Source organism: Rhinoraja longicauda, chromosome 7, assembly GCF_053455715.1.
Source record: "Rhinoraja longicauda isolate Sanriku21f chromosome 7, sRhiLon1.1, whole genome shotgun sequence".
Taxonomy (NCBI): Eukaryota; Metazoa; Chordata; class Chondrichthyes; order Rajiformes; family Arhynchobatidae; genus Rhinoraja; species Rhinoraja longicauda.
This window is the reverse complement of record NC_135959.1, coordinates 21,619,330-21,639,594: the sequence shown is the minus strand read 5'-3', so window position 1 is coordinate 21,639,594 and position 20,265 is coordinate 21,619,330. Positions and strand designations below refer to the sequence as shown.

At 41.6% G+C, this 20,265-nt stretch overlaps 1 long non-coding RNA gene across 1 annotated transcript; it reads right to left on the bottom strand.

Moving 5' to 3' along the window:
• Positions 1-1,157: 1,157 nt before the first annotated feature.
• On the bottom strand, positions 1,158-18,887 carry LOC144595495 (uncharacterized). The gene is made up of 3 exons (XR_013547503.1): positions 18,809-18,887; positions 3,000-3,168; positions 1,158-2,294 (listed from the first exon to the last, which is right to left on the bottom strand). It is a non-coding gene; the product is annotated as an uncharacterized LOC144595495 (long non-coding RNA).
• Positions 18,888-20,265: the final 1,378 nt, after the last annotated feature.

Genomic DNA, 20,265 nt, shown 5'->3' with positions numbered 1-20,265 from the left:
TTTTGGCATATATATCTCTCTGACCCTTTCCTCTCCACATATCTGTCCACATGTATTTTAAATGTTGTTACCATGCCTCAACTACATCCCCTGCCAGCACATTGCATACACCAACGATGTGAAAAATATGCCCCTCCTGGAAAGAGAGCTATGGTGGGCCAGATAGAGGCAGAAGTTCATGTGATAACACTTTCATGGACACTTCATTTGGAGCATAAGGTAAAGAGAATAGAAAGTATATGACACTAAATAAATATCTGCAGTGCATTTGTAAATGAATTGTCAGTGATCATAGCAGCTATGTAAACTCGAAGCACAATTTACAAAGATTTGTTTCCCGTGAATGTAGTATTTGTGTCATCTTGCAAAAACCATTTAAAATTAAATCAGTGATGATTTCACCACGCACAGTACATGGACAGGGTTGCAAAATTCAATATGTTGGTATATCACCTCAAAGAAAAATATTGGCTTAGATTCTACTTAATCATCAAATGAATGGATTATCGATTGGAACATGTATACCTGCTAATGCTGGAAATCCAAAAGAAAAAGACAGATTTATTTTGTCATCTCCACAACCATGATATATCAGAAAATGACTTTTAAGATTTTTCAAGTGTACTCAATGTTGCATGGTAAGAAACATAGGGGTTAGTTTTTGAACAGTGAGCTTTCACAAATGCCATCGTGATCATGACAAGAAATTCTATTTGTGAGATGATCCAGTATTTTCCTTGGAGATGTTAGCGAGCATATGGATTTTCTTCTTCAAATAAACATCATTGATCTGGTATGCTAACATGATTTCTCTCTCCATAGATTCTGTCTGATCTATTGCATATTTCCGGCATTTCCTGCTTCACTTTGTCGTGACATTGAGGATTAAGTATTGACATCAACGAATAATCTCTTGAATTCTACAGGTGTATGGTAGAGAGCATTTTGACTGCTTGCTCAGCAACTAAAATGCCCAGGAATGAAGGAGATTACAAAGAGTGGTGAATATTGTGCAGTCCATCACAGAAACTGAGCTCCCCACCATCGAAGGGATCTATAGGAGGCACTGCTTCATAATGAATTAATGAATGAATGAATGAATTAATGAATAAGTTTATTGGCCAAGTATGTGCATATACAAGGAATGTGTCTTGGTGCCCCGCTCATAAATGGCAACACAAACATATAGTTAACAATTAAGAATAAAGCATAAACACATCAAAACAATAAGGATGCAAAATTACGGCCTAAACATGTGGGTGAAAATAAACCAGAGCAAAAAAGAGACTACAGACTTTGGTTATTGAGTAGAGCTACTACTCATCAAAAAAAGCTGTTTTTATGTCTGGCTGTGGCTGCTTTGACAGTCCAGAGTCGCCTTCCAGAGGGAAGTGCTTCAAAGATTTTGTGGCCAGGGTCAGAGGGGTCAGAGCTCCCAAAGCTAATGGCAATCAAAGACCTACACCACCTTGGCTATGATCTCATTTCACTCCTACCTTCGGGAAGAAGGAATAGGAGTCTGTAAACCCTGATACGACTAGGTTCAAGAGTAGCTTCTTCCCTACAACTATTAGTCTCTTGAACACTATGCAATTCTAACCTCAACTATGAACTGTAGACTATCTTTGGTTGCACCAAGGACTTCAGGGTTTTTTTTGCACTAGTATTGGGTTACTAATGTTTTTTTAATCGCTTATTATATTTTACCTATGTATATTGCATTTACAGGCCTGTTATGCTACTGCAAGAAAGAATTTAATTGGTCCATTTTTCAGTCCACATGACAATTAAATACTCTTGACTTGACTCTTGACTCGTGACTTGATCTTTGCTTATTATTGTTGAATGTACTAAGATACAGTGAAAAACCTGCATGCTCTGCAGTCAAATCATACCATGCATGAGTGCAATCAGGACATGCATTAGTACAACCGAGTGCAAATATAGTGCAACAGCGTTATAGCGTTACAACTGCAGAAATGATGCAAATGATAAAAATGCATGGGACTACACCCTTAGATTATGAAATGACCATTCAGCAGGGAATAAGATGTTCCTGAATCTGGTAGTACTTGCTTTCAAGCTTTTGTATCTTCCGGAAAGGGTGTAAATGGTCCTTGATCATGTTGGCTGCTGTCCCGAGGCAATTGGATGTGTAGATGCAGTTGATGAGGCGAAGGCTGGTCTGTGTGATGGATTGGGCTACATCCACAATTCTCTGCAATTTCTTGTGGTCAGAGCTGATGCCAAACCAGGCTGTGATGCATCCCTATAGGATGTTTTCTACTGTACATCTGTAAAAGTTGGTAAGAGTCATTGGAGACATGATAAGCTTCCTTAGACTTGTAAGGATGTAAAGGCATGGTAAACTTCCCAACACCTAGCAACTATGGCCTCAATCATCTTCACTTCAGCACCATTGATGTTGATTGGGACATGTACGCCAACTCAATTTCTGAAATAAATATCGAGCTCCCTTGATCATACTGACATTGGGGGAAGGGTTGTTGCTCAGTTCTCTATCTCTTTCCTGTACTCTGCCCAGTCATTGTTTCAGACCTGGCCCATCGCCTGGTATCATTTGCAAAATTGTGAATTTTATTGCAGCAGAATATGGCTGTACATGCATATGTGTACAGGGAGTGCAGTAAATGTCTGAGAATACACCTTTGTGGGGCATCAGTGTTGCAAATTATCACAGAGAATATTTTGCAGTCAATCTTCATTGATTGTGGTCCATGGGTCAGGAAGTCAAGGATCCAGTGGCAGGGGTGCTGTTGGCTCCTCTGTGGGACTTTGGAAACTTGTTTGGTTGGGTTTATTATGTTAAAGTCGGAAATATCATAATTAAATAGGAGACTGATGTAAATGTCCTCACTGGATAGGATAGGTTGTCCCATGACTTGGAGTGTGCAACCAGTAGTTTTTGTTTTTACTTAAAGATCATATCTTGGTTTTGTTCACCTGTAGGCATTAATGCTTTCAGCCTTTAGACTTACTTGTTAGTAGGCTGGCACAGTAGCGCAGCAGTAGAGGTGCTACCATGCTGCGCTTACAGCGCCCGAGACCAGGGTTCGATCCCAACGAGCGTGCTGCCTGTACGGAGTTTGTACGTTCTCCCCGTGACCACGTGGGTTTTCTCCAAGATCTTGGGTTTCCTCCCATGCTCTAAAGACGTACAGGTTTGTAGGTTAATTAGACAATAGACAATAGACAATAGGTGCAGAAGGAGGCCATTCGGCCCTTCGAGTCAGCACCGCCATTCAATGTGATCATGGCTGATATTGGTACAAGTGTAAATTGTACCTGGCGTGTGTAGGATAGTGTTAATGTGCGGGGATCGCTGGTTGGTGCGGGCTCGATGGGCCAAGGGGCCTTTCTCCACGCTGTATCTCTAAACTAAACTAAACTAAATAGCACATGGTCATGCATTATGGGGTAAGATACTTACAGGTCCTCCCCAGTTTACGGGAGGGTTCTACTTCTGAAAACTGTGCGTTAACTGTGGAATTAATCAATCAACGACTTATCCAAAGTTGTGGCCACTTGCCTTCAGGTATTTGTTGTATCTAACCATAACTGTCCAGTGTATCAGGGTATTTCCTACCATCTACTACCTCAGCCACGCTGTTTGGTTTGACGTAAGCAATATTGCTTAATTAATATTTAATATTGCTCATGTGTAACAAAATAAAAGGAAGTCTGAAATATTGAAGCTCAATGTCAAGAATATTTTGCTTTCTACGTGAATTTATTTTTAGACTTAAATATTTTGCTCTCTCTAAGCTTCTTCTAATGCTCCGTGCAATTACCTTTCTCTGATTCGCTCCACTGGTTTAGCATGTTTACTTTTGCAAATTGTATTTGTCCTTGTATTTAATAATCTGTGGGTATGTTTTTAAGTCATGATCTCATCATCTCTTCAATATTGAAACAACGCTGTGTGCTTCTGGTAATAAAAGTATGAATACATTTGTACAAGCTTCTTCTGGCTGCTGCTTTAAGGAAGTCATGACCCTATTTATTTGCAATGGATTAACGGAATGTTAAAATATTAAACAGGGGATGTTCATATACACAGGCTAATGGGATTGGTGAGGGTAATTTCAACCATTCTGAAGTCTTCTACTCAAGCAAACAGCATATCTCCGGTAACACTGCTCACCAAAAGGCGAGTGAGCATTTGGGAGGAAGCACTTTTTGTGGTGCAATAGTAGAGCTGCTGCCTCATAGGTCCAGTAACCCAGGTTCAATCCTGATATTTGGTGTTCCATGCGTAGATATGCACGTTCTCACTCTGACCACATGGGTTTCTGCCATGTGCTCCTGTTTCTTTCCAAATCCCCAAAACTTGCGGTTGGATTAATTGGCATCTGTAAAAATGGTCATGAGGATGTAGGTGAGTGCAGAATATGAAGGAATATAGGGAGAATAAAATGAGTCCTGATAGTATTTGTGTAAAAATGGGTGGTCAATGGACTCAGTGGGCTGAAGAGCATGTTTCCGAGCTGCATCTCTCTTTTAATCAGCCTTTTAATCTTAATTTTTCAGAAGCTATAAAAGAACCCATGAAGAAAGAAATAATGAATTGGGCATGAAAACAAAGACAAAACCAATATGCTTTATTTGGTTATTTTCTTGTCATTGTTTGTAAAATCCTGTGAACATATTTTTTTGGCCATTGTTCCAACTTTGCACCATAAAGTACTGAATTGACTATAAAGCACCTACGGTTGTAATAGGTATTCTGTTATTCATTCTATTTATCACCTCGAGTTATCTCACCCTGATACATGCACACAATGAAATAGGTTTACTGTTGTTATTCAGGCAACTATTATAACCAAAATAGACCAAAAAGCTGGAGTAACTCAATGGGACAGGCAGCATCTCTGGAGAGAAGGAATGTGTAATATTTCAGGTCGAGACCCTTCTTCAGACTCCAATCTGATCTAGAAACAATGAATCAACTGACCATTCAATCAACCATGATGTGTTGGCTGCATGAGAAATTAATTCTCAACATTGTGGGTTGATTCTCTGCTCTTCTTCAATTGACACCATGGAACTATTGATTCGAAGAGGCTAATGGAATGGTTTAATATCTCATGTGAAATATTTTGCACTCAATAACACATGGCAATGCTTATAGCACAAAGTAACACAAATAGCCTTATGGCCACTTTTATATGTCGAAGACTATTGAACATTACCTCAGACTTTATTCTTTGCAAAGCAGGAGATTGAGGGAGTGAGAAATATATAGAGAGAAATAAAACAATGAGGAGCAAAGATAGAGTGAATGTTTGCTGTCTTTTGGGGGAATCAAGAACTAGAGGGCATGGGTTTAATGTTAAAGGGGAAAGAAGTAATAGAAACCTGTGGGATAACTTTTTCACACATGATGGTGTATATCTCAAGCTGCTGAAGGAAGTAGTTGAAGCAGGTACAATAATCACATTTAAAAGAGACTTGGACAAGTACATGGATAGGAAACATTTAAAGGGCCATGGGCCAAATGTAGATAAATGGGACCATCTTAAATGAGGAATCTTGGTTGGCATATATGCCAAATGGCCGGTTTCCATTATGTATGACTCTATGACCTCAGTTGGCTTGTCTGGAGTGATTCATTTCCAGGAGTACAACAGTGATGTCTTCAGATTGGAAGGAGGCAAGGCTTTGAGAAGCTAATCACATGAGCAGCAGACCATTTGTTTCTGGAATGAATCTAGTGGACAGGCATCATGCTGAATTTGTAGATTGGCTTCAATGTGATAAATTTGCCTGCACTGTCCGCTCATCTAAGATGATTTGACCAAGGAAAATGAACAGTCATTAAAGGACCAGAGAAACTAAAAGGTCCCAGCGGCACCAATACAGGAAGCATTTGCCACTTAGCAAACAATACTAGTCTTTTGATGTCTTGAAAGCTAGTAACTTTCTCAGTTTGATCTTTGAAATTCCTGTTTAAATCACAGCCGCTTATCATGATCCACAGAGAGGTAACAAAGACACTAATCAGTGTTGTCACCATCCTATCTTTAACACTGTTTCTCAACAACTTGGACTTGGAAGAGAGTTAACAGAATAAATTCACTGCTCATTTCAAAGTAAATACATTGCAGTCCCTTTGTCTTTTGTGTTTTTTGTTGTTTTTTGTCTAAATTTAGTGTTTAGATGTGATGTAGTGTTTTTTATGGTTGTGTGTTATGTGGGGGGAGGGGTGGGGGGTGGAGGGGAACTGTAAAACTGTAAAATTGTCTCTTCTGAACGGAGACGCGACCTTTGTTTCTGGGTCGTGTCTCCATTCCCGCTGCGGCCTACCATCGGCCAAACACCTGGAGCTGGCGGCCTCCACCTGGGACCACCTGGGCGCTGGTTCGTAGAGCCCTCGGACCGGACTCACCATCTGCGGAGCTGGCTGCCTTCGGAGGTTGTGGTGGCGCCGCGGGAGCTGCTGCGACTCGTCTCCAGAGGTTTCTTTGGCCGCAGGCCGCAGGCTGCGTGGCCGTTGGAAGCTGGCAGGTCCCTGGGTGGGGGCCGACATCGGGAGCTCCGGCAGTGGCAGCGTCTTCACCTGCCCCGAATCGCGGGGCTTGGGTCGGCCCGCCGCGGACATTTCACCGTCCGGCACGGCCTGGAATAGGCCGCGGGATTTTCTCTGTGCGCCTGGGGCTTCAATGTCAGGAGCCACGACCGCCCCGACGTGGCAACTTCAACAGCCTGACCACGGGAGAAGAGGGCAGGGGACGAGAAAAGACATTCTGGCCTTCCATCACAGTGAGGAGGGGACTGGAGGAGACTCACTGTGATGGATGTTTCTTTTTGTTTGGTGTTGGTTTATGATTGTGTGTGATATTGCTTATTTGTATTGCTTATTTTTATTGGTCTTATTGTTGGACTATGGGTAATTTTTCATTTCACTGTGCATTTATGTGTATGTGACAAATAAATGGACTATCGACTATTGGCTGCCGACCAGCTCCCAGTAGGTAGTACTTGTTACTCTGCATCTCCTCCAGGTATTTACGTAGAACATTCTAATATAGTGTAAAAAGATCAAATATTAGAGAAAGTCAACGAGTCAGGTGGCATCTGTGGAAGGAAATGGACAGATGGGAATTTTTTGTCCTGAAATGTTCAGCAATTCATTTTTGCAATCTCTTATGTCTTCATTCTAATCTGGTGTTTTGTTACAATATGAAGGGGGTTCTGTATTTTTGAAAGACGTCACTGTGGTTAATGGGAAGCCTACATTAAAGGGTAAAAAGAATGAACCAGCAGTGGCTAGCATTTAAAGAAATTAAATATGATTTGCCAAACTAAACAACCCTTCTAATCACAAAACTCAACAGGAAAAATTATCCATCCATGGCAGACAGGAGAAATTAACGAGATTTATAAAATTGACAGAAATAACGGCAGATGTGAGAATTGAGTGTAATTTAGAACTCAATAGGACTGAGAACTCAAAATGAATATAGAGTGAGATGACAAAATATGAGAGGGAACTGGAGAGGAACACAAGAGATTCTGTAAGTATGTAAAAAAAGGCAAAGATTAGTGAGGGCAGCCAATATTATAGAGGGAAATTCAGAAATGGCAGGGTGGTTCGTTCGGTGGTCAAGTTCCAGTTGAGTTTATTATCATATGCACAAGTATAGTGATGTGTAGGTACAATGAAACATCTTGTTAAGCAAATCCTTTGAGTCAACCTTCGCAAAAGACAAAAATAAATCAGCCAGCAATACTTGAAAACAAAGAGTCGAAGGAGAGCCTCCATCAAGGCCAAATGTAAACTTTGGAACAGCATTTTGTTTTCTTCTGGGCGCATTGCAGCATTTGGGATTTAATATCAACTTCAACTAATTTTCTTGGGTCGTTTGCAATACATCTAGCCAGGTCGGTGTATCCATCATTTCTTTTTTTTTTTTTAATTTTATTTTTGAAAAGCATATGTACAAATCGAAATAAGAAAAAAACACATTTGTTACAAAGTTCTTACATAGCTTCAATTTTTAAATTTTTGAAGAGAGAAAGTAAAAATAAAAATATAAAACTATAAACTTGGGGAGAGAGAGTAAGAGGGTTAAAAAAAAAAAGGATCTAACAATAAAAATTAACGGGAGTAGATCCGGGAGACAAAAACCACAGCTGTACATCCAACCATCATTTCTTCTCTCACTTCTTCAATTCTTCATTGCCCACAGACACTGCCAGAGCAGCTGAAACTTTCTAGCATTCTCCTTTTGATCAGCTCTTCATGTCTTTAACTTTCTGTTTGCTTTTTCTTTCTCTGACTTCCTTCATAGATCGGTTAACTTTGAGACCATCTGAACAATCCTTGCCTCGCCTTATCGGAGTTCACTAAGTTCTGCCCATCCCTCCCCACCTTGTCTGCAACTTGTTTATCATTTTCCAAGCTCTGATGAAACAAACTCTGTTTCGTTTCCTGCAGGCACTGCCTCTCGCAAAATGTTTCCAACATCATCCATTTTAATTTTAGGTTTCCAGCGGCCCGAATAAAGTCACAAACCAGCTCCCCACCCTCATTGACTCTATTTACACTTCACGATGCCTCAGGAAAGCAGCTAATATAATCAAGCACCACTCACCCATCACAGCCATTTCCTCTTTTCCCCTCTCCCATCAGCAGAAGATGCAAAAGCTTGAAAGAACATACCTCCGGATTCAAGAACAGTTTACTTCCGACTGTAATCAGACTTCTGAGCAGACCTCACATAAGTGTAGGAAGGAAATTTGCCAGAGAAATTCTGAAGAAGGGTCACGACCCGAAACGTCACCCATTCCTTCTCTCCAGAGATGCCGCCTATCCCACTGAGTTACTCCAGCATTTTGTGCCAATCTTCTGGCCTCACAAATGTTAGGAATGAATTCCCCAACTTTCAATCCAACGCATTGCGGCCCTGGCACATTTTGTTTGTTCTACACTTTCTCTGTAACTGTATCACTGTATTCTGCACCTTGCTTTTTCTTTCTTTTGTACCCATGCATGGTATGATTTGCCTGGAGAGCAAAGTTACGGTACATTGATGCTTCATTGAATTTAAGTGGAACACAAATGTGTCCCCAAGGAAAAAGAGAGTTAATTTTCACTTTTGAACGGAGTCCTAGTACGTCAGGAAAGAAATAACATCTATCAATCCTAGCGTCCAAGCCGGGAAAACATTCATTGCTTTTTGAGGTTTCCATCTTTAAAGATGTGCAACAACAAAGGAAGAATAATGATATCACAACTTTGTTTTTGACGAAGTTGTTTAAGAACAGCCTCAACATCAGTAACATCACAACAGTAACACGGCTCACTGAATCATTGGTGAAATTTGATACTGAGCTACAGAAAGTGATATTGCGACTGATGCCACAATGTCTAGCTGAGGACAAAACAACAAGGAGAGACTCGAATAGACGTGAGTTACAGGGAGGGAATATACAGAACAGGTCTCCAGCAACTAAAGGGCCTTCACTGGAGAAATGAAGAAAATTGGGAATGGGCCAAGGATGCTAGAACTGGGGAAGTGTAGAGGGGGTTGTAGGGACACAGGCCATGAAATGATTTGAAAGCAAGGATGAGATCTTTAAAATCAAAACGTTGGAACATGGAAATATGGAAACAGGTCCTTCAGCCCACCGTCCTTGCCAAACCATTGATCATCTGTTCACACTAGTTTTATGTTATTGCACTTTCGCATCCACTATACATATTAGGGGCAAATTTCAGATTCCAATAAAAATATAAACTTGCATGTCTTTTGGATGTGGGAGGAAACCGGAGCACCCGAAGGAAACTCACCCGATCATGGGGAAAATGTGCAAACTACACACAGACAGCTCCTGTCCCACAATGAATCATTACCACACAATGTAGCCATAGCATGCTAGCGACGAGGGGTGTGAATGCTCAATAATGATGAATGCCGTGCCAATAAAAATGCTCTTTTGCCCTGGATGTTGCTGAGTTTCTTGAGTGCTGTTCCAATTGCACACATCCAGGCATACATGCTCCTCAAGTACATTTTTAGTAAAGACTAGACCAAGTTGACCCATTGGGCCCAAACCTCTCCTGCATTGGTGCAGCACCCTCTCCTCCCTCCTCCCCTCTCCCCCTCCCCCTCCCTCTCCCCCTCCCTCTCCCCCTCCCCCTCCCCCTCCCCCACTCCCCTCCCCGCTCCCCCCTTCCCGCTCCCCCCTCCCCTCTCCCCTCCCTCCCCTCCCACCCCCTCCCCCTCACCTTCCCCTTCACCTCCCCCCCACTCCATCCCCATCAACCCCCTTTACCCTCCTTCCTCCCCCTCTCTCCCTCCTCCCTCCCTCCCTCCCCCCTCCCTCCTTAAGAGATAGATTTACACTTTAAAATGTGAATAACTTTTAAAATATAACCGATTGCAATGAAACTTCTTCCATTACCACCAAAGGGATGACGGTGAGTAAGGTGGGCCTAAAATTGTTGCGCTATCATGTACCATTTTGGCTGTATTTCAGGAACAAACAAACAAACAAATGAGAGTTTTAGTATATAGATGCAGTGCACTTTCTCTGAATATTGTTTATAGCACAACCAATTTTGACACTGATGGAACTGCCACTTTGATCATCTAGTTAGAATCAGAAAGTCTTTGGAAGATAAAATGCATAATTTCATGCATTTTCTTAAACAGTGCCTTCAAAGCCAACTGGTTCAGAGAGAACATGAGTTTTATGCATTTTAGTTCACCGTGGGGATTAATACTGAGTCTGCACATTAAAAAATCATTAATTCCATTCAGGTCAACAATTGGAGCTCTAAAGAGTGACGGATAACGTTATATAAGATCCTGAGGTCATAGCAGGAAAGATGTTGAGATGGTTCAACCAATGAAGTATCTCAAACTAGGGAATTTAGGTACGAGATTAGGGATGGTTCATTTGAAACTGAGGTGCATAGGAATATCTCTAGGAATGTGCTGAATCACTGCGATTCCCCACCCCAGAGGGATTATTGAGGAGGTTTTAAAGAAGAGATCGATTTTGTTTTTAAAGCCCAGTAATTGAGTGCTATGGGGATTTGCAACAAAAAATGACAAGGTCTAGGCAGATCAATTAAGGCAGGCTTGAAAGTTGAATGGATTCCTCCAAATCCTATTTTTTTATGTTCTTGTATTCTTAAAAATGAAATTTTTAAATTAAAAACATTTTTTTTATTGGTACTATACTGAATGAGGACAAATGAGCTCTGTATAAATGTACAGCATAGTCTTACCCTACAGTAGTGAGGGAGAGTACCCTAACACAGAGAATAAGCGCCAACTATAAGATGGTCTAAAGGAATCTCCTGACTATTCCCTAACCTGTACCCAGTTCAATTCAGCCATCACATGTGTGTTTGATATATTAATAATAACAACCCGCACCTTTTATAAAAACAGTCAACATACCAAGGCACTCTCAGCCCTTCACAGAGGACAAGTTTCTTTTGTTCATCAGTGGCTAAACGTTAAAATACTCACCCTTATTTTCACATTCTTCATTGTCTCATCTCTTATCCTGCTTGCACCTTTCAAACCTTGCAATTCTTTTCGGATCTCTGGGCTCCTCTAATCCTTTCAATGTCACATGTCTGATTCTAATTGTTCCAAGATTGGATCCTGGAAGCACTGGAATTCATTCCCTAAGACTTGCAGTCACTGAACCTCTCCAATTTCTTCCTCGCGAGCAAGGTTTTTCTCAAGAAACTAAAGATGGACATCTAACATGGGTATTGTGAGCAACTGGGGCCCCAGCACCAATTCCTGTGACACCACACAAGTGACAAACTCCCAATCCCAGAAAGATCTGTTTATACCCAGCTTCTGTTTTCTTGTCATTGTCAATGCTCAGTGCGAGCCTTTTTTTTAAATCCCCAAACCCATGTGCTCTGATTTTGTTTAATTACCTCTTATGCACCTTGTTGAATGCCTTTGATAATCCAAGATATCTTCTCCAAACAAAAAACAATAGACAATAGACAATAGACAATAGATGCAGGAGTAGGCCATTCGGCCCTTCGAGCCAGCACCACCATTCAATGTGATCATGGCTGATCATTCTCAATCAGTACCCCATTCCTGCCTTCTCCCCATACCCCCTGACCCCGCTATCATTAAGAGCTCTATCTAGCTCTCTCTTGATTGCATTCAGAGAACTGGCCTCCACTGCCTTCTGAGGCAGAAAATTCCACAGATTTACAACTCTCTGACTGAAAAGGTTTTTCCTCATCTCCGTTCTAAATGGCCCAGCCCTTATTCTCAAACTGTGGCCCATGGTTCTGGACTTCCCCAACATTGGGAACATGTTTCCTGCCTCTAACGTGTCCAACCCCTTAATAATCTTATATGTTTTGATAAGATCCCTGAAAACAAACTGCTGGAGGCACTCAGCAGGTGAAGCAGTATCTGTGGAGCCAGAGAGATGGTTAAGATTACAGGTTATGATTCTGCATTAGGACCGAGAGTGTAGAGGAAAGATAGCCAAAGAGATGAAAGGGGTTGGTAAGTGATACATTGAACCAGGTGTGGTGGGGGAAGATGGGCATATGGAGCTAGGTGAGGAAGGGGCAATTTAGAAACAAAGGCTGATGTGCCCTGTGGAACAAGAGGATGCGACTAACTAATCGTATTATTATTTTAATATATTTTGCACAGTTAACTATATAAATATAAGGTGATCCCTACATTCAGTCTGAAGAAGGGTCTCGACCCGAAACATCACCCATTCCTTCTTTCCAGAGATGCTGCCTGACCCGCTGAGTTACTCCAGCATTTTGTGATACCTAAGGTGATCTTTTGTACCTTGTGTTCATTTGATATTGTACATACTACTACTTTGGATACTTCAGCTCTTAAACAACCACAATTTTTTTTTTAAGTTCTTAACTAAGAGGCTTGCTTGAATATTGATTCCTAATTTTTTCAATCTCTTAAACTGAATTTTGTCCAATTATTGTCCAACCTAACAAGGTTAACATTTGGAGATTACATTTGCAAAGTCAGAAATTGTTTTCCTTCAAAATAATGTGAATGACTCACCACTTTTAAAGTCCATTTTCAAACTAAGCTGCTCTCAGAGAAAGCAAAATTAATGTCATGGGAGTTGTTTTTGTGACAGGTTCAACAATGCTGACTTTAGTCTTCTAACTAGTCAGATGTTACTGATCCATGCGTAATCTAGCAGTTTGAACTAATGAAAGGGAATTTGAAAAGATAAGCCTAAAATGCTGTGAAGATTGGATGGTGTGTCGTGCAAGAAGATCAGGGGCATTGCAATAAAACCAGATTGAACTCAGTTGAAATTTGAAAAAATGCGACCACTTTATCGGCCTGGCTGCGGATCTGAATCTAATTGAATCAGTGCCAAGATGATTTTTAACGAACATTGCAGGGCATTGATTTAAAAGTGTAACCGTGATGGAGTTTGTTGAAGGCATACATTCAATATATTCCAAATTATCAGTGAGATTGTAACCATAGACCCAGATCTTCTCTGCTTGCCATGAATGTTGAAAGCCAGAAGGGTTTGCATCACAGATAGACACAAAATCCTAGAATAACGCAGTGGGTCAGGCAGCATCTCAGGAGAAAATGGATAGGCGATGTTTTGGGTGGGGGCCCTTCCTCAGGGGTTTGCACCACAACTGATAACTGAGAAGGTAAGCAAACTACCCTTGCCAATGGGAATCGGATAAAACCCATAACCCCTGATCCCCAAATGCCTACTTCCTCCTCCTCCACAAGAATATAACGTTGATCTTTCCCCATCCAGATTAGGCATTAAACCAGCTACCATCAACCACACTGCAAATCCTAACCACAACCCTACCGCTGCACCATGTTATGGACTTTGTACTATGAAGCATGAACTACATACTTTAGCTTGCACTATTATAGTCTGGCTTACCTAGTATACCATGATTTATAACATCATTATTTGTTATGTGGTTGCACTTTAAGTCTCTGTAAAGCCACAACAAGTAAGCATTTCATCGCTTGTTCCGGGTGCCTATGAATATTATTGCCTATATTGGTGCCTATGAATATTAAATATATTTGACTCTTCAGCTACCCCATCTATGGATCATCGTGACAAGAGGGAGTTATTCAGCCCCTCAAACCAGTTCTGCTGTTAAATTAGGTCAACTGAAATCTAAATTCCATTGACCCACCGCTGTTCTGTCACCCTTTTCTTGGGTTGAGTCCAGTCAACTCCTAACTGGTGATTCTTTAGGGAATGCCAGCTGTCTGTAGTTCTTGAGTCAACTCTTTCCAACTCCCATGTGTAGTCTCCAGAGGAGAAAATTGGAAACAACGGGAACACCAGCATATGCTGACCCCTGACCCCACTTAGAGATTTGCCCAACAGTCGTTTGCTGAAGAACTGGGGAAAAGTGGCCAGATGGGCAATGTATCTGAAACTCACCCTTATGCCACTGAGTTCTGCCATAGAAGTCATGACCCCATTCAATCAGTGGTATGTTCAGATATTGGTTTGAATTTCAGTTCAGTTTAGTTTAGTTGACTTTAGTTTATAGATAGAGTGAGGAAACAAGCCCTTCGGCCCATCGAATTCATTCTGACCAGTGATCCCTGCACACTAACACCATCCTACACACACTGGGCACAATTTACATTTTACCAAGCCTACAAACCTGTACGTCTTTGGAATGTGGGACGAAATCGGAACTCCCAGTTTCACTTTATTTTAATACTTTCAATAATCTTTCTTTTAGAGATACAGCAGAAATAGGCCTTTTGGCCCACTGCACCCACGTACACTAACACTATTCTACACTCTAGGGAAAATTTTATTAAAAAAATTCACCAAATCCAATTAATTTACAAACCAGCACATCTTTGGAGTGTAAGAGGAAACCAGAGCACCCGGAGAAAATCCCCGGGGTCACAGGGAGAAAGTGCAAACTCTGCACAGAGTCTGTGTAGGAAAATAACTGCAGATGCTGGTACAAATCGAAGGTATCATAAAATGCTGGAGTAACTCAGCGGGTCAGGCAGCATCTCTGGAGAGAAGGAATGGGTGACGTTTCGGGTCGAGACCGTTCTTCAGTCTGAAGAAGGGTCTCGACCCGAAACGGCACCCAGAGTCTGGATCAAACCCGGGTCTCTGGCACTGTAAGGCAGCAACTCTACCGCCGTGCCACTGCGCCTTCCCTTTTATTTCAGTCATTTTTAAAAATTTATCTGGATATCCTTGAATTATTTTTAAATGCCTCAATCAGAGACCCATAAAATTGTTCAAAGTAGTTTGATACCAATTAACGATCAAAGGTCATTTGGTGCTTTGAGAAGACAAAGCCTAGACTGGAGGCCTATTTGCACTTGATGCCCACTCTGCCACATGGGTGCCACTGGGGCACAGAGGGCCAGCTCATCCTGCCATCCAACTTCGAAAAGGATGGATCCACTCGGATAGCGGTCATTGGCCATGATGGTTACAGGGAGAAGGCAGGAGAAGGGGGGTTAACAGGGGATAATAGATCAGCCACGATTGAATGACTCGGTGGGCCGAATGGCCTAATTAGAATCTTATTAGATACAGTGTGGAAACAGGCCCTTTGACCCAACTTTCCCACACCAGCCAACATGACCAAGCTACACTAGTCCCACCTGCCTGCGTTTGGTCCATATCCCTCCAAACTTGTCCTATTCATGTACCTGTCCAACTGTTTCTTAAACGTTGGGATAGTCCCAGCCTCAACTACTTCCTCTGGTAGCTTGTTCCATACACCCACCACCCTTTGTGTGAAACCCACCACCCTTTGTGTGATGGGTTCTGGTTGTGTGATGGATTCTGCTCCTAGGTCTTATGGTCTTATCACACAGGGTGAGTCAGGACAGTGCTTGCTGAGAATGACTCAGGTGCCGTCCTGACCTCCTGAGCTGGCCACTTGATGGTTCTCCTTGTGCCTGCATGAGTGTTCTCTGGATGCCTTGGTTTCCTCCCACATCTCCAAGGTGCGCTGGAGGGTTAAGTGGCCATTGTAAATTGCCTCTAGGATAGTTGTGTGGTAGAAAGCAAGTGGGGCAATGAGACTAACAGGATAACTCTGAGACCCTGTAAAGATTGATGTATGAATTGCCTCTTTCTACCTCCTCAGGAAATAGATCCAATAAAAATCTATTAATCACAGCCTTGACCAAACATTCGTTCACCGGGACCCACGCCTCCTTATGTGACTCAGTTCAAAATTGTATTTGATAACCCTCCTGTGAAATGCCTAGGGATGTTTTCTTCCATTAGAGGTGCCATATAAATGGAAGCTGTCAGCGTTGAGAAATTGCTTTGCAACCCTCTCGTGTGTTGCACACTTACACAAACAACAGGTCCACAATGCTATGAGTTATAACCTATCTTGTTCCATGCTATACAACATACAATACATTACGCATAGTAATTGAATAAATGAAAATTCTTTATGATAAAATCTTTTATGCAAGCATTAACTGTAATTTCATCATAGATCGAGTGGCCTTCATCACCATTATATTAAAGTGTTCGGAAGATCAATTTATCCGATATTCCATCAGCAATTCATTTGGACCACAGGGCCTGCACAAGGCTATAGTGATGTATGGAGAAGGAATACAACTCACAGTAATGTTGTTGCAGCGCCCGGGATAATTGATTGGACTTGTTTTTAAACTCTGACACATTGATGGTCAATAACTCAAACACCATTCACCTCTTAAATCTCCATACAGATCAAAGAGGAGTCATCATACTTTTACTTCCCACCCCTCATCCATTTGCCTTCCCACCAGTTCAAGACTTTCTTCAACAGGATTTGAGTTTGAGTTTGAGAAAAATTGAGTAAGACTTACTCAAGACCGATGCAGGATCTTCACTATGGTTGCTGCCTGTACAGAGTTTGTACATTCTCCCCGTGACCGCGTGGGTTTTCTCTGAGATCTTCGTTATCCTCCCATGCTCCAAAGACGTACAGGTTTGTAGGTTAATTGGCTTGATAGGATAGTGTTAATGTGCGGGGAATGATGGGCAAAAGGGCCTGTTTCTGCGCTGTGAAGGATCTTCCCTGGTTTGACCTCCTAAAATCCAACACCTCACACTTATCTGACTTAAACTCTATTGGACATTCCTTGGCCACTTGCCCAGTTAGTCAAGAATTCACTGTAATTAAATTACTAAACTTGCAAACTATGCCTTGTATATTCTCATCCAAATCATCCAGATTCAGATGACAAACAGCATTAGGCCCAGCAATGATCCCAAGGCACATCACTAAGTGGTTAAGGCCACCATGGTCACTCTCTAAATTGCTATATTTGTAAGGAAACAGGAAATGTGTTCTTTAATGGAACAGAGAGCTATCTATGCAGATCATGTGGATAAGTAATCTACAAACTCATTCCCTGGAAGTAGTATTCATTTGATGTACGGTCGTTTCTCACTATCTGCATAATTCATTAACTGAAAGTTAAGTTCATGTTGTAGCTACATTTTTCTGAGATGCAGGGGAGCAGGGATATTTGGATTACATTCAAAATTTGGATTGAATTGGCATTATCCAATCTTGTCCAAAGCCAATTTAAGACTCTATATTCCCTAATCACTCAAATTATAAATTTATAGAAGCATAAGCAAAAATGCCATTTCAATCCATCATGCAAGGTTAGACAAATTTGGATTGTTTTCTCAGAAGCTTGGGGGGATGAGGGGAGACCTGATAGAAGTAAATGAAATGATGCACAGATAGGGTAGCCAGTCGAAAACTTCTTCCCAGGGTGGAAAATTAAAAAAACTATGAGGCATAGCTTTAAGGGGAGAAGGACAAAGTTTAAAAGAGATTTTACAGGCAGAGAGTTGTGGGTGCCTTGAATGCACTGCAAATCTGATAAGAGCCAGATACTAAAGGGGCATTTAAGAGACTTTTGGATAGGCAGGAAATGTAGGAATATTATGTGCAGTGGACATTAGTTTACCTCAACATTATGTTCCATGTGGTCATTGTGTGCCGAAGGGTCTGTTCCTGTGCTATGTTTCTATATCCATTCTACGTTGTATGTCCTATGCCTGTGCCAGCTCTTTGATAAATACATGCAACTTTCAGTTTTCTCCCAATGCACTTCTATTTTTAATTTTAGTAAACATCCGTCTACTTGCCATTCGAAAGAGCGGGAACCAGGGTCCAGGTGAGCAGAGAGCGTGGGAGCTAGGACTTTGTAAGAGGGCAAGTTGTGGGGGAATTAAGGTCCTGATGAATGGGCGGGGAGGTGGGATCTGGGGCCTTAGAGATTGGGTGGAAAGCAGGGGTCTGGAACCCCAGTGAGTGGACAGAGAGAGCAGGAACTGGTGTCCCGACAAATGGATAGGGAGTGCAGGAACCGGGAGTGGAACCCACGAGTTTAAGGGAGTGCAGAAAGGGAGAATAAATGGGGAACGCAGCAAAAATCACCTGATAATCATATCCCAAATCATTGGGCTTTCTGAATCCTCAGTGGATAATCAGAGATTTACTCTACATATTATCTTAATCCAAAGAATTCAATGAATAGGAGTTTGAATACTCATCAAATCGATGTTTTAAAGGAAGCATTTGATCCTCCTTCTGGAGAAGGTGTGCTAAAAGGTTTCAGTGGGAGAGGAGAAGCCAAGTGTAGTCACACCCTCTCCCCAGCCGGGTTTCATCTGCCCATAATCTCCTCCTCATCTGCTCCCACCTATCACCTACCTGCCTCGACCCCCCCCCCCCTCACCCTCACTGTGATTATACTGACAATCTTTTCTCTTTCCTCACCTGCGTTTTTCCAGCGTTCTGCTTCTGTTCTAGATTCCAGAATTTGCAGTCTCTGTTGTCCTCATTGCGTCCAGCCAGTCCTGTACAGTTTGTGTTAAATTATTCAGATAGTTGTGAAAGTGTGAAGATGTGGTACAATTGAACCATTGGTTGTCATGGTGAAGGAACTGTGTTGTGGTGATGGTTCCATGGTAGGAATTTTACAGGTCTTTAATCCTAAATCAGGACCAATCTGTGTATTTGAATGTCCATATCTGGTCTCATTTCCATTACCCCCCCCCCCCCTCCTCCCCCTTCCCTGGTTATGACTCAAATCATATTTTAATTAATTGCAGAATTGCACAGCTCTCTAGTTATTTAATTAATTGCATTGAACAGATGCCAAGTCATTTTATTCCAGAGAGATCCTTTTCAGTTGGGTTTGGCAGTCCACTGTTTTCTTCACAATTAACAGCACTGAACAATAATGTTGCAGTGATTTTGCAGGGAGGCAGATTGGTGCAGAGTTCATACAACTCACAATTATAATTCAATTCACTACTAAGTCCCAATTTGCAAATGAGCTAAGTTTATTGAAAGGCAGGTGCCATATAATTTGTGATGGCATGGTTCCAATTGTGTGCCAGAATCAGTAATCAGCAAAAATAAATAAAAAATCTGAGGCCTCAGAAATGAACTAATCTATCAATGATTAATTGTGTTTCTTGGCAATAGCTAGATTCGAAAAGTTTAGTTGCCTAGAAATTATCCCTATTCAGCACCACTTGTGTACAATTGCATGAGCATTGTTATACTCTGACTCTGAAGGTCATTCCATTTGGAATGCATTTTGAAGAGAGATTACAATGCCACCATATATAGAGGATTTAGTGCTACTGGCGGGAGAAATTTCCAGGCAAAAATCTCCTCATCCAACATCCCACTTAAATCCATGATAAATTATGTTTTCTGCGCTTCCAATCACATACCTTATCTTTCACTTTGGATAATATTTAGCTGGTTTGATCATTTAATGTATATGATGCAAGATGCTGGAGTAACTCAACGGGTCAGGCAGCATCTCTGGAGAGCGTGGAGAGGCAATATTTAGTATTGGGACCCTTCTTTAGTCTGAAGGAGGGTCCCCGGCCGAAACATTGCCTATCCATGTCCTTCAGAGATGCTACCTGATCCACCGTGTTACTCCAACACTTTGTGTTCTATGCAAATGTTCCAACATCTGCAGTTCCTTGTGTCTTGTTCTTTAATAAACAGGTTTGTCCTGTTTAGTTTGGAACTTCAGTGCAACTATTTTTTAAGACCACAAGAAAACTGGAGGAGGATTGGGCCTCCATGCCCCTCAAGACTGCCCCATTGTTCAATAAGATCATGGCTTATGTAACCTGACCTCAATCCCTCTTCTGTGCCAGTTCCCCATAACCCTCAATTCCTCATTCTTTCAAATATATATTTATCTC